The sequence below is a fragment of the Tenrec ecaudatus genome, chromosome 14 (assembly GCF_050624435.1).
Source record: "Tenrec ecaudatus isolate mTenEca1 chromosome 14, mTenEca1.hap1, whole genome shotgun sequence".
Classification (NCBI taxonomy): Eukaryota; Metazoa; Chordata; class Mammalia; order Afrosoricida; family Tenrecidae; genus Tenrec; species Tenrec ecaudatus.
Genome location: NC_134543.1, coordinates 51,559,632 through 51,575,885, shown reverse-complemented (window position 1 = coordinate 51,575,885; position 16,254 = coordinate 51,559,632).

The window sequence follows — 16,254 nt, the reverse complement described above, 5'->3', positions numbered from 1 at the left end:
GCATCTTCCCTCCTTCGATCCCTTCAGACTTCCATGAAGGTATTAGTGTTAATATGGTAACATTTAACTTATTCCCTTTACACCTGATCATTTCTCAGATCTGGAAATCTCAATTCTTTCTAAAACCTAAATCGACCCCAATTTAATCAACAGAAAACTGCAGGGACCCTGTTATGTTACAACACACACTACCATGTTAAATATATGTTGTTGTTATTGCTGTTGTTGCTAGTTGCAACTGAGTTGTATCTGACTCCATGCAACCCCATATGTGCTGAATAGAACTGATCCATAGTTCCAAGAAAGTTCATATATGTGATCTTGGGGAAGTAATAAACCAGTTGCCATTGAATCAACACCAACACATGAAGGCAACTCTATGTATGTCAGAGTTGAATGACTCTGAGGATTGTCATTGACTGGTTTTTCAGAAGTAGATTCCCTAGCCCTTTGTCTGAGAAAACCACTGGGTGGACGTGAACTTCCAACGTTTTATTTAGCAGCTGAGCTAAATATTAAATATTTGTATAATTCAAGGATTCCAGAATAATTATGATACCTGTTAAGGATCCCTGGTGGTGCCCTGGGTTAGGTCTTGGGGTACTAATCAGAAAGTTGTTGCTAAAGACCTACCAGATGCTCCCTGTATCAGGTTAATATGAGAGCGATGAGGAGGTCGATTCCTGTAAATGTTTACAGTCACTGAAATTTAATATAAAATCATTCTGGTTTGGAATCAACTCAAGGGTAGTGGAGTTGGTTTTTGCTTTTATTGATTCTAGAGTGTTTGAGAAACACAAACAGTTTGTGATCAGCTGCTAACCCAAAGCCTAGAGATTCAAACCCAGCTTATAGCTCCATGAAAGAAAGGTCTGGCAAATGCCTTCTTCAAAGATTACAGCTAAGGAAATGTTATGGAGCAATTCTTCTCTGTAATACACGGGGTCACAATGAGTGGAAATGGATTCGGTGACAATGGATTTGGTTTAATTTGGTTTGGAGTCTTGTGATGAAATAGTGTGGACAGTGAGTGCTCGAGAGAGGCAAGCAGTGGACACATTAATCTAACACAGATGAGCCCCTCAGGACCAGTGGTGAGAGTGGCAATACCCGGAGGGTGGAAGGAAGGTGGAGTAGAAAGGGGGAAACAATTACAGGGATCTACATATAACCACCTCCCTGGGGGATGGACAACAGAAAAGTGGGTGAGGGAGAAGTCAGACTGTGTAAGATATGACAAAAATAATAATTTATAAGTTATCAAGGGTTCATGGGGGGGAGTAGGGAAGGGGAGAAAAAAATGAGGAGCTGATACCAAGGCCTCAAGTAGAAAGCAAATATTTTGAGAATCATGATGGCAACAAATGTACAAATGTGCTTGACACAATGGATATATGTGTAGATTGTGATAAGCATTGTACAAGCTCTGAATAAAATGAATTTTTAAAAGTTGGATAGTGGAAAGTGCGAGATGAAAAATCAAAGGAAGGGGGGCAGAGTAACCTTACTGAAGAGGAGGGGAGATTAATAAGCAGCTTCTTTGTTGAACACAAAATTGATTATCTTAAATATAAGTCCCTACCCAATTCACAATTATATATATATATATATATATATATATATATATATATATATATATATATATATATATATATATATATATATATATATCTTTGGTTAGTGGAAATGGGGTCCAAGAAAGGCAATGAGGAAGAGGTGGTACTGAAGTTTGAGAAAACAAAGAATTTGGACATGCAGAGAAAGCAGAGGGCAGAATGGTAGACCATTTTGCCAAACTAGCCTGTGCGGTCACGCTACGTGTGGAAGCAAAGCACGGCTCACTGCCTCAGGACTGACTAATGCCCCTGTGAGCAACATCACCTGATGCAAAGAGTTTCAGTGTCATTTTTTTTCTTTTTTTGAGTTCTGATGACATCTTTCTCTAAATATATTTTGCTTTCCTGTTTATGTTAACTAGTGCTGCTATCAGAGAAGTCCCACAATAACAAACCACTTATTTTTTCCGTGTTTAAGAGGCCCAATGTTGGAAATCTGGGCATTGGAGCCCTTCTTCCTGGCCTGTTGTGCCTCTGTCCCTCTCCCTCCCCCTTAGAGCAGTGGTTCTCAACCTCCCTCATGCCGCGACACTTGAATACAGTTCCTCAGGTTGTGGTGCCCCCCCCCCCCCGCCCCAACCATGACATTATTTTTGTTGCTACTTCATCACTATAATTTTGCTACTGTTATGAATTGGATGTTATGAAAGGGCCGTTCGACCCCCAAAGGGGTCGAGACCCACAGGTTGAGAACCATTACTCTAGAGGCAGTCTTTCTGGCAGCTCTGGGGAAAGGTTTTTGTTTTTTCAGCTACTGTTCCTTGGTGCTTCATGTGGCTCCTCATGATCTTCATGTTGCTTGACACCTATCTCTCCCCATCTCTGCTTGCTCCATCTGCTCCTTCTCTCCATGGCTCAGAAGAGGTTGACTTAACGCATATCCTCCACGGATGCTGACCCATTAATATCATAACAAACATCCATTCCCAGGTGAGATTATAGCAACACGAATAGCGTTTAGGATTGAGAGTACATAGATGAAGGGCACAGTGCCATTCATAACACCGCTCTTTCCTGGATAGTCTATTTCCTACCGTGAACTTCAGTGTTCATGTTATGCCTTCGTTGGAGTCAATTCTTTAAAAGGGCCATGCCAAGATTTAGAGTATATACATATATAGTATATAATAAATATACAATAATATATTTGGGGTGACAGAGTCTTTGTAATTCTGGCTGTCTCTGTCTTCTTTTTGGAGAATAACAAAAAACTCAATTATTCACATTTAAATTTCATATACTTTGATCTGTCTCAGTTATGCATCATGTTTTATAGTTGAAGTGTTGGAACTCCATCAAACAGGACAAAACTAACCAACTTGAATTAAAGAAAGAGAGGGATACATTTTAAAAGGAGGAGGTAGAATACAACAAATGAAGAAGAAAGTGTTTGAAATGAAGAATGCCTGAAAGGAGACAGGGGGAGCAGCGGAGAAGGGGAAATAGGGTTGGCTGGCCGGCACTTTTAAAACAATGCAAACTCTTGCCTATCCCTGCCATGGAGACCGACAGAGGCTCTCCTAGGGAGCTTTCTCCCTCTGGGCACACCCATTATCAAGACTCCAAACCATCTGTCTGGCCCAGCCTTTGGCATTCCTGTCCTTGTGGGATAGAGAAAGACAGACAGAATGCATGGGCTGGAGGAGGCGATGCATGCCAGAGGAGCCTGTGAGGACCGGAGGAAACAGACCACATTGGCCAAAGAGCCAGACACCTGTGTAAACTGCAGGAAGCTGAGAGGAGCCCAGCTGAGCTGATGGAGACACCACATGCATGAGCTTTTAAGAGGCAAAGGCACCCTGGGACAAAGGCGTGCTCGCTTGCTCGCTCTCTCCTCTCTCTCTCTCTCTCTCTCTCTCTCACACACACACACACACACACACACACACGCACACACACACATGCACACACGAATGCATAGAGGCAGGGTGACCCTGAGAGGGGCAAAGGTCCATTGAGAGGGAGAAAAAGCAATATTAACTCATGGAAAATTACCTTCCACCTTCCGCCCCCAAAGTGCCTAAAGGAATATGCCTATTTCTAAACTGCAATGTTTTGTATTTTCATAGAAATTTAATGACTACATCCAAAAAAGATATAAATGACACCTTTCACTGGGTTAAGAGTACCCAACTAATTTGACTTACTCATTTGTCAAATAGCGAGGCAGATAGAAGGCTCACTTAAAAGACACCTACGGGTGTTGTAAAACCCTGCATTCAAGCCCCACCCTCGACCTACTGGATCAGAATTTCCAGGATATGAGGGCTTTCTCATGGGTGATTCTCACTCCTGCTTAAGAGCCGCTGAGAAGCTGGGAGTGGCTCCCATTCTATTTCCAGGAGCATCAAGCCAGTAGGAAATTGAACTGTTTACCTGTTCTGTGTTTTGAAGAGAACGCCTTCAATGCACACACAATCATAGAGAAGCAAAAGCTGACACTGCTCTTAAAACTTGAACTCTGAGAAAAGGGACGTTCAGTATAAAAAGACTGATAGCAAGGATTACCACAACTGTTCTAATTTAAGATCATTAAGGTATGTGGCATTGTGGAATAAATGTGGGACTACTAACCACAAGGTTAGAAGTTCAAACCCACCAATCTCTCTGCAGGAGAAAAATGACTCTACTCCCATAAAGATTTACAATGTCACAAACTCTATGGGGTCACTGTGATTCAGAATCAACTCAATGGCAGTGGGGTTTGTTTTGGAAAGTGTGGTAGTTGTCGCCTATGGAGCCCTGGATGCACAGTGGAGAAGTGTTTAGCCGCTAACTGAAAGCGTGGTCCTTTGTACTCTACAGAGAAAGATGTGGCGCTCTGCTTGCATAAAGATTTACAGCCTCGGACATCCTATGAGGCAATTCTACTTTTTATATAAGGTCACCATGAGTTAAAATCAACTTACAGGTTTAGTTCTCACCCACTTCAATATGTTTATTTCTGGTTCTCGTGAGCCTATTTCAAGATAATGTTTCCCCAAGTATGTGCTGTGGTAGGCTAATGGAACCCAAAAGTTCTTTGGGAGAAAAAAAGTTAAAGTAAAAAGGAGGTTAGTATGGCTGCATATTTTCCCAGCTTGCCCTCACCCCCACATCAAGCACCGCAGTCCTATTAAAATATTAGCATTTTAAAGAACTTTGTTAACATATTATAAAAGGCTTGCAAATTTATAATATGAAAGTTTTAAAATGTAGAATCAGTTTTCAATATAGTACTGGCAAGTACCACGAAGAACAAATATTATTTAAAAACACATTAGACCTATGTTAAGGAAAATAATTGGCCACCAAACTTGAGCTTCATTTAAGGGAAAAAAATAAATCACTGATTTGAAAATTTCTACTTTTAAAGTAACAGAACAATGCAGGCCTATGCTAAAAATCACATGTACTGATATTTTCCAAACTCGAAGTTCCTAGCCTGCCTTAGAGGAAGATCCAACTAAATGACTTTCTCTTAGTTCAGAAAGAATGAAGGGTGTGGGTGGGGAAGCCCTCTGAGGATTTCAAACTACTACTAGCTAATAAATATAAATAAATTTCAAGCTAAGGTCATTGAAGAGAAAGTCACATATATGAAAGAGTTAACAGATGAGCCTCTTCTCCAGCAGTGAAAGCAACTTTCAGCCTGTCAAGTAGGAACCGATCACTTCACACCTGTCCCAGACCCTGTCACAGAGACAGCGCAGGAGCAGGATGACTAGTGGTGGACCAAGTCAGCAATTGGTGAAAACACTGGGTTGATTCATAGCTGGATAATTCACCAATTCACACACATCTGTTACACAAGCAAAGCTCGCTTGATAGAGAGGCCTTCAGAGGGCCCCTGAAGGCAGGCTAAATCTGGTTTAAGAAAGGAATAAAGGAAGTGAGACAAAGGTCTCATGAGGGGAGTTGGGAAGATGGAAAGTTAACAAGAAAGGTAAAAATATACAAACTTTTCCTTCTAGACACACTGATCCTAAGAAAAGAAAACTCCACAAGAAATGCCTGAATGGCATATATAATTGGACCTGTAAAATCAGCATACAAAATGACTTTCTTAACCATTGGCCTCCCACCATGGAGGATGACTTTTACACTTGGTGTTGGAGCAGTGGTTGCTAGGGAAGAAGACAGAATGAGGAAACAGACTGTGAGTGATCTTTGGGGTGTGTGCAAGATAGGGTGGGGTGGGCAAGATGATCTAATGTAATTAAATACATTTCTTGTCCACGGGTGATTTGGCATCCGTTTTAAGCCCGTATTTGAAAGCTTACAAAGCACACCTCTCTAACTTGGTTTTTGAATATGAAACCTGATAAACATTCTTTTAAAATCCAGTGTCCACACAGAGGACGGTGGTGGTAGGGAAAAAAAATTCCGGAAGAATGTAATAAAAATCTCCATTGAGAGGTTATCAGCTCAATAGTGTATTCACTAAGTCTTAGCGTTTTTCTTAACAGAAAGAGGTGTGGTTTAGTCTCAAATAAAACTATCAAATAATCGCCTGACAGTAGCAAAGCTGTGTATTGTTGCTTGTTGCTTCCGAGAACCTCTTCCCTGTCACACCCTGAATATTTCAGCAGAGTACTAAGCAAGCAGCTGGGAGAAGCACAGCAGAGCAGCTGGCTTTCTGGGTTCTAAGCAAACAATAACAACCACCACCACTACCTCCCTAATGAAAATATGATGTGTGTTTTTTAAGGCATACTCTATGTGAAGTATAGGACAGACATAGAATATGGTGGTTAATTCTGTATGTCAGTTGGACTAAACTAGTTTCCTCTTGTGGGGCTACATGCAATTAAACAAGCTGACCAGGGGTACAGCAGATTTCATTTCAAAATATGTACTGCAATGTACTGCCATTATGCTCTATAATGTAAACTAATACGACTGAGGAATTGCTGCTGCCTCAAAGTGGAACTGCCTTAAGGACATGATTGGAGTAAAGCTGTTCAGGACTTTCAATTCGGTTACAAATGAATCAGAATGAGAACAGCTGCAAGCTTTCATTAATAGTTGGAATCAGGAATGTAGGAAGCATGAATCTAGGAAAATGAAACGTTATAAAAAATGAAATGGGACAGTTGAAGAGTAATGTCCTATGCATTAGTGAGAGGAAATAGACTGGTATTGGCCATTTTGAAATAGTCATTTAAAGGGTTTCCTAAACCAGAAATGAAAAATTGAAGAATGGTGTAATGTTCATGATCAAAAACGATATTGCCGGCACTATTCTGTTGTACAAAACTGTTAGGGATAGGATAATATTCAGATCTCTTTCAAGGAAGAATAGTTACTATGACTGTTATTCAAATTTACTGCCAATGATGAGGAAACTGAAGACTTTTACAAACTTCTACAACCTGAAACCAATCAAATATGCATTCAAGATGTATTGATAATTATTGGTGATTGGAATTCAAAAGTTGGAAACAAACAAGAAGGAGAAGTAACTGAAAAATCAAAATAACACTGGAGATAACTTGCTAGAATTCAGAGGGCCAATGACATTCATTGAAATTCTTTTTTTCAACATTTTTCAACAATGTAAGTGGTGACTATGCATATAAACTATACCAAATGGAAGAAATGAAAGACACAGGAATCTAATTGACAATGAAAGCATTCAATATTATCCGTCACAATAAGGCCAAATGGCGTTGCAGGACAGACTATCAATTTGACATATGCAAACTCACATTGAGGTTAAATAGCATTTAAACAAGTCCATGAGAGTCAGACAATGACCTTGACTATATAAGGGGGTACCCACCCCCAAAAAATCAAAAAAAAAGGGAAAAAGCTCTGATGGTCAGAGCTTTCATAGTAGGCATTTTTCCCCACTAGGAAAACTCGCTCTGAGTTATTGTACTCAGTGGCATCTCCTGGGAAGGTTCTCTCTGGTCACAGTAAATTGTTTTCGTAAAAGCAATTTTACTCAAACCTTGTTTCTTATGATGGCTGATTTAAGAGAATAGCGTGCAGCTGTGAAATTTTGTCTCTTGCTTGGGAAAAATGCTGCAGAAACTGTTGTGATGTTGAACACAGCTTATGAGGATAGCACTACAGGAAAAACTCAAATGTACGAGTGGTTTTCTCGTTTCAAAAAAAAAAAAATGAAATGGAGACTACTTTAGAGCTCAGTTCAGTGAATTTTACCAGTGAATTTTAATGGAAGATTTCAAAATCAGAAGGGTCACTGTGAAATATGTGCCTTGGGTTCTGACTGACCAGGAAAAAGAGAACAGAGTGGAAACATGCTGTGCTTTGAAAGAACAACTCCGAAGTGACCCAGATTTTCCCCCCCAAGGTCATTACTAGTGATGACACAGGGTGCTATTCTTACAACCCTGAAAGCAAACATCAATCAAGCCAGTGGAAGATGCCATCATCACCTCACCCAAAAAATACTTGTCAAGAGAAATCCAAGATCAAGATGATACTCATTTGGTTTTTTGATGTGAGGGCGTACTCCACTTGGAGTTCATTCCACCAGGTCACACTGTTAAACAAACTTCTATTTAGAGTTTCTAAAAAGATTGCATAACAGTGGGCAACAACAAATGCATGATTTGTGGTAGACAAGGGACTGGCTTTGCTACTATGACAATGCACCTGCTCACACATCCATCTCAGTGGGACAGTTTGGGGCAAAATCCAGAATGCCTCTCTTGCCCCACCAACCTTACTCACCTTACCTCACTCTGAGTTATTTCTTTTTGTTTATACAAATAAAGAGGGACATGAAAGGGCAACGATTTGACAGTGTAGAAGAGAGTTGCTGTCACTCACCCAAAGAGATGAGTTTGAGAAATGTTTCCAAGAATGGAATTACAGATTTGACAAGTGTATTAAGTGTAGTATAGAGTACTTTGAAGCAAAAAGCCATAAAACAAACAAGAAATAAAGAAAACTCAAAGTGGATGCCAGCAGAAACTCTGTAACTTGTTCTTGAATGTAGCATAGCTACATCAAAAGAGAAAAAAATGATCCTTTAAGAGAGCTGAACACATTTCAAAGGTCAGCTAGAGAAGACAGAATAAGGTATTATAATAACTGTGCAAAGGTTTGTATTTGAAAGTCAAAAGATAAGAACGGAATTCTCAATAAAAAAGAAATGAAGAGGAATTCTTGCCTTTTTCAATTGAGTTGTAATGCTAAGGGAATCGATGAACAAAGTACTGAATGGCAAAATACTGAATGATTAAAAGAAGATGGAAAGAATACAGAGTCACTGTATCAAAAAGAATTGGTTGACATTCAACCATCAACACATTGGTCAAATATGACAAAGGAGAAAGTATCAGCTTTTAAGTTGTGGACACCCAATTTGTAGAAGGCTATCTAGGACAGAGGAAGCACAAAAGCTATCTAGTCAGATTAAGCCAAGGGCAGGTCCCGTGTAGCTTGGGGCAAGGGTCTCAAACAGCTTTACTATCAGATAGAGATCATTGTAATTGTTAGTATAATGGCTCCAACTTGATACTTGGTTAGTTGACCTTTCTCTTGACTCAATCTGAAATTGTTCTAGATGCAAGTATTCCTTGCTTGGTCCATGACAAAAATTTCTTCACTGGCCTTTTGAATATTGATGGTGGTCTTTTCTTTCTTTATCATTATTTGTATTTTTATCTTTATATTATTATTATTTTATCCTTACCAGCTTATTTTGTTTCTATTTTTTTGTTGTTCCTGTTGGGTTTTCCAGTTTGTGAAGCACAGAACAAGTAGATGCATAGAGATAAGAACTGATGCAAGGATTTATAGAGGAGGGGCTGGGGATTAGGAGACCGGGAGGGTGAGGGGGTTGAGGGAGCAAACAATGTCTATAGAAGGAAGGAGGAAGCACTAGAATGATTGTGATGACACAACTCATTATAAAATATTTAGCCACAAAATTTCAAAAAATGTATTAAAGTTGATTGGGGTAATGATTATACAATTCTTCTTGATATAATTGAACTATAGAACCATATGATATGTGGATTATATGCCAATAAATAAATTAAAAAGAGATATTTTGGTAAAAACAAGCCAGTAGTGATGGGATATCAATGAAGATATTGCAACAAAAATATGCTCAGCTGGAGGCACTCATTGTCAAGGCCAAGAAAGTTTAAAAGCTGAAAGTTGAAAAATCCACCCAACTGACTGGAAGAGATCAATATACTTACCCATTCTAAAGAATACAGAAATTATGGAACAATGCTATTAATATCACATGCATATAAAATTTTGAAGATAATTTTAAAACTATTTGAAACAGCTTATCAATCAGAGACTTGCCAAAAATTCAAGCCCAATTCAAAAAAGGATACAGAACAAAGGATATCATTGCTGATGCCAGATGAATTTTGACTGAAAACAGAGAATACCAGAAATATACTTACCTATGTTTTCTTTTCTTTGAAAAGGCATTCAACTGTGTGGATTATAACAAAATCAAGATAACATTGCAAATTATGGGGATTCCAGAACAGTTAATTGTGCTCAGGATTGTATTCTTTCACCATACTTATTCATTCTGCACTCAGAACAATAGTCTGAGAAGCTGGACTATATGAAGAAAAATATGGCATCCCAAAAAAATCATATCGATGTGAATGTGGGGGTGGGTGGAGTGGAGACCCAAAGCCCACTGTAGACGATTGACATCCCTTACAGAAGGGTCACAAGGAAGGGATGAGCCAGTCAGGGTCCAGTATAGCACCCATGAAACATACAACTTTCCTCTAGTTCTTCAATGCTTCCTCCTCCCCACTACCATGACCCCAATTCTACCTTACAAATCTGGCTAGACCAGAGCATGTGCATGGGTACAAATAAGAGCTTGTAACTCACAGATTCCAGAACAGGTAATCTCCTCATGACCAATAATAAGAGGAGTGATACCAGGAAGGTAAGAGGATGGTAGGGGCGGGGAAGGGAGAACAGATCACAATGATGGATGTATAAACCCCTCCTAGAGGATAGACAACAGAAAAGTGGGTTAAGGAGGCAGTGGTCAGTGTAAGACATGAAAAAATAATAATTATTAAATTATCAAGGGTTCATGAGGGAGTGAGGATGATGGAGCAGAAAAAATGAGCTGATGCCAAGGGCTCAAGTACAAAGAACATATTTTGAAAATGATAATGGAAACATATGTACAGAGGTACTTGACACAATGGATGGATGTATAAATTGTGATAACAGCTGTAAGAGCCCCCAATAAGATGATTTTTTAAAAGAAATAAAAACAATTGCATGAGGATTTGAGGAAAGCTCTTTAATAACCAGTGATATGCAGATGACCTTGTTTGCTAAACGTCAAGACACTTGAAACACTCACTGATGAAGACCAAAGGTTTACAGTCTGCAATAAGGATTATAGTTCCATTTAAAAAATCCTCACAACTGAATCAAAAAGTAATATTCATTATGGAGGAAAGTGGGAGGAGAAATTGTCAAGAATTTCATTTTACTTGGATCCAAAATCAATGCCTATGGAAGCAACAGTCAAAAATCAAAGGATGTTTTGCATTGGGAAAAAATGTGCTTCCTGTGGAGGCCGGCTAGGGTTTGACCTTAGCCCCACCACTGTCTCAGCCAGAGCTGAGAGCATTTGGAGCCGCAGCAGGGGCTTTATTCCAACACAGTCACAGTTTGCCGCCACCTAGGGGCAGGAGTTAAACCCTTGCATCCTCACAGTCAGGACTCAGGGCCAAGCTATATTGTTACTTTTGTTTCCCTCTCTTGTCTCTATCCCCCAACAGTCTCAGTGGGCTTAGTTTTGTTTTGTTTCTTTCTTTTTCTCTGGCACGCCACTGCTGGCCTCCAGACCACTTTCCTTAGCCTAGGGCATTTATGCCGGCACTCCACCCAGCTGGGGGAGCTCCACTCTCTACAGTGAAACCTGAGGCTGGGGAAAGCCTGCCCACCCTCCACAGGAGATATCCCATCCACCTTCTTTGGAGGAAATCCTGCTTTTGTGGATGGGGGAGCTCCTTTCTGTCCCCTGTCGTCCCATGTGACTGAGGGAACTTCCTCCCACCTTCCATAGTAACTCACACAGCCTAAGACAGCTCAGTCAATACTGACCAACTTTCCACACTTCTGTGGGAATCTCTGTCCAACTTTCACAGCGATATACTAACCAGGGAAATTCCGCCCACCGTTGACAATGTTCTACACCAAAGCAGGCAACCCAGCAGCTTTCTGTGGCACTCCCCTTGCAGCAGGCACCCCCTGAATGCCCTCTGCAGCACCCCAAGCTGCTGTGGGCCATACCATCATGGCTTCTTGTGTGATCACCCAGAACAGAACCATTCTTGTGGATCTACAGCAAACACTGTCCACAACCAGTGTCCCCTGAGAGGACCCTCCAACTTTCCCTCCAAATGAGACAATATTGTTTGACGAGGGAGAGTGAAGCCACAGGATGATAAAGTGGTAGGCCAATTCCGTCGTGAAATTAGCTACAGGCAGTTCAAAAAACATTCCTATGAGTCTCCCAGAGAGAGACACACTGCTCTTTGACTCCCTGGAAAATGATAACTGGCTCCTCTAAAACAATGCAACACAAACAGCAATCAACCCCAACGACCTCAATGAAAAAATGGAGAAACAAAATGCAATGGCAGAAGATGTCCAAAACCTAATGACGTGCATAGAAGAAGCAGACGTTGATCTGCCACGGAAAGAAATTTTCAGAATGCTGCTTGGAGTCATACAGGATATGAGGGAAACGATACAGAAAAAAGGATGGAATGAAATACAAGATAAAGTCCATACACCAAATGGAAATACAAGAGCTTACAAAAACCACTAACAGACTCTCAGACTTCGCCAATTGCACCAGTGACCTAGAGGACAGGCAAGCAGACTTAGAAAATGTAAACAAAAATCTAGTAAGATCCTTAGAGAAGCTGAAGAAAACCTAAGAGCTATGTCTGATGCTATGAAGAGGAGGAAGACACAACAAAGAAGTCATCTGCTACAATAGTGAGAGAATTCTTAGAGGAAAACTTCCCCATCTTAATGAATGAAAACCAGGCAACCATTCAGGAGGCTGAAAGAACACCAGCCAGATTGAGTCCCAAGAAGTTACCAAGGCACATAATACATAAACTATCCAACTTTGAGGAAAAGGAGAAAATAATGAGAGCAGCTAGGGAAAAACAAGCAATAACATATAAAGGTTCCAAATAAGAATATGCTCAGACCTATCAGTGGACACTATGAAGAAGAGGAGAGAGAGGAGTACCATAGTCCAAAAATTGAAGGAAAATAACGCAAACCCGAGAATACTCTACCCAGCCAAATGATCTATCAAGATAGATGGGGAAGTAAGAGTCTTCCATACAAGCAAAACTCAAAGAATACATTAGAAGAAACCCAGCCCTACAAAAGATCCCTGCCAACCCAGTATGGGCAGAAGAACAGCGCTCACCAATCACAAATCAGAGACTGCAACATAGAAAAAGGCCACCCAGAGGGCAACAAAGAGAAAAAAAACCTCAAGATAGCATTGGCTTAAGGATGGAAAGAAGTCAAGAATGAAACACACACAAACACGTGTGCACATGCACAACACACTGATAAGAAAGGGAGGCAGGAAAATACCCAACAAAAAAGGTATAAAATGACATCACAGTCCACAGATGGAGATAATAACCCTGATTATCAATGGACTGAATTCTGGAATTAAAAGACTGAGGCTAGCAGACTGGCTTAGAAAACACAACCTATCAATCTGCTGCCTACAGGAGACACATCTCAAGACTACAGACAAAAATAGGCCAAGAATAAAAGGCTAGAGAAAAGCATACCAAGCAAACAGCAATTTTTAAAAAGCAGGGGTTACAATCCTAATCTTGGATAAAATTGGCCACAAAAGTGAAAACCATACAAAGAGAGAGGGCAGACACTATATAAGGTCAAGGGAACAGTAGACAAAGAACCACTCAGCAACATAAACATATGTTCCCCAAACAAGAAACTGGCTGAATACATCAACCAAACACTCCAAAAGATGAAAAAAGAAATCACAGCCTCAACAATTATAGTAGGTGACTTCAATACACCACTTTCTGAAAAAGAGAGATCACAGGGAAAGAAACTCCAAGTAGACTAGAGTATTAGATCTAATACTACAATCAGACAATTTGATCTGATAGCTATTTAGAGAGCTTTTCATCCAAATACAAAAAATTCACATTCTTTTCAAGTTCACATGGCACATAGTCAAAGATAGACCACATGCTGGAGCATAAGGCAAATCTGCATAAATTTAAGGATATTTATATCATACAGACCTCTCTTTCTGACCATTGTGCCATAAAGCTGGAAATCTACAATAGGAAGACAGAAAACAAGAGCAAACAATTGGAGGATGAATAAATCTCTATTGCAAAAGGAGTGTGTACTGGCCAAGATCAGAGATGAAATTAGGAAATTTCTAGAAACTTAGAATGAGAACACGACATACCATAACTTATGGGAAACAGTGGAGGAAGTTATCAGAGGAAGTGTCATAGCAATACATGCACACATGAAAAAGGAAAAGAGACTTACAATTGATATACTGGCACAAAATTTACAGCAACTAGATCAGAGTCAAGGGGACAATCCTACTAATAGCACACACAAAAAGAAATAATAAAAATCAAGGCTAGATTCAGGAGTAGGAGAATATGAAAACTATGGGGAAAATTCATGCTGCTAAAAGTTGGTTCTTTGAAACAGTAAACAGAATAGACAGACTGCTGCCAAACCTAACCAAAGAAAGGAGGGAACAAATGTCAATAGCAAGAATAAGGGATTCTTGGAAGACATGGACAAAATCTTGGAAAATCACTCCCTAGAGTATCCTTGATGGACATCAAGAATCTCAACAGACCCATAACAATAGAAGAAATAGACAAGGTTATCAAGGAATTACCAACAAAAACATCTCCTGGACCAGATGGCTTCACAAGACAATTCTACCAAGCATTCAGGGAAGAACTGACACCAGTCCTACACAAACTCTTCCAGAACATAAAAAAAGAAGGCAAACTCCTGAACAACTTCTATGAAGCTAGGATAACTCTGATACTGAAACTGGGCAGGGATCCCGTAAGAATTGAGAACTACAGATCAATATCCTTAAAGAACATTGTTGCAAAAATCCTTGACAAAATATTGGTCAATAGAATACAAAAGTATATAGAACAAATGATTCAGTAAGACCAAGTGGAATTCATACCAGGGATGCAGGGATGGTTCAACATACAAAACACCATTAGTATCATTCCCCACATTGACATGAAAAACTGTAAGAACCACATGATAATATTGATAGATGTGGAAAAGCATTCAACAACATACAATACCCATTCCTGGTTAAGACACTCAAGAAAATGGGAATGGAAGGAAAATTCTTCAAGATAATACAAGCTATATATGAAAAACCAACAGCCAGTGTGGTAATCAATTGAGAAAAGATGAACATGGTCACATGAAAAAGGGGACCAGAAAAGGATGCCACTTGGCCCCACTCTTATTTAACATTGGACTGGAGGGTTTAGCTAACAGCACAAGGCAAAAAAAAAAAAAAAAAAAAAAGACATCAGAGGTATTCACCCGGGGAAGGAAGAGATGAAGCTATCGTTATTTGCAGATGATTTTATAGATGGAAAATCCCTAAAGCTCCACAAGGGGAGTACTGGAAGGAAGAGAGGAGTTTGGAAGAGTGGCAGGATATAAGATCAACAAACAGAAGTCTATCAGACTGCTATACATATCAGATAAGACCATAGAAGAAGAGATTAAAAAGGTGGTACCTTTCACAATAGTCAAGCACAAATTGAAATATCTAGGGATGTACCTGACTAAAAGAAGAAAAGATTTATATGAGGAAAACTACAGAACACCATTATAAGAAACCAAGAGTGACCTCAACAAATGGAAGAATATCCCATGCCCATGGATTAGAAAACTCAATATATTAAGATGGTGGTTCTGCCCAAGGCACTACATAAGTTTAATGCAATCACAATACAATTACCCTCATCTTTCTTCAAAGACATGGAAAAACTGATTACCAACTTCATATGAAGAGGGAAGACGGCTCAAATTAGCAGAAACTCCTCAAGACGAAGGACACAGTGGGAGGACTTGCTTTATCTGACTTTAGCACATGTTACATAGCCACAGTGGTCAAAATCTCATGGTATTGGTATAATGACAGATACTCAAACCAATGGAAAATAACTGAAAATGCAGAAATAAAATCATTAGCAAACAAACAACTGATCTTTGATAATGGCCCCCAAAATATCACATGGAAGCAGATGCCCTCTTCAACAAGTGGTGCTGGAAGAAATGAATACCAACCTGCAGAAAAATGAAGCCAGACCCGTATCTCCCTCCATGCAGAAGAATAAAGTCAAGGTGGATCACAGACCTCAAAGTAAAACTCCAAACTATTAGGGCCATCAATGAAGGAATTGGAATCAACATGAGAACTTTGGCACAGGGAATGCATAGACTATCAGAAATAGGGAAGGACACAGATATAGATGAGTCACAAATTGACAAGTGGGATATACTGAAGATAAAATACCTGTGTACATCAAAAGAATTCACCAAGAGAGTAATAAGAGCCCACGGACTGGGAAAACAT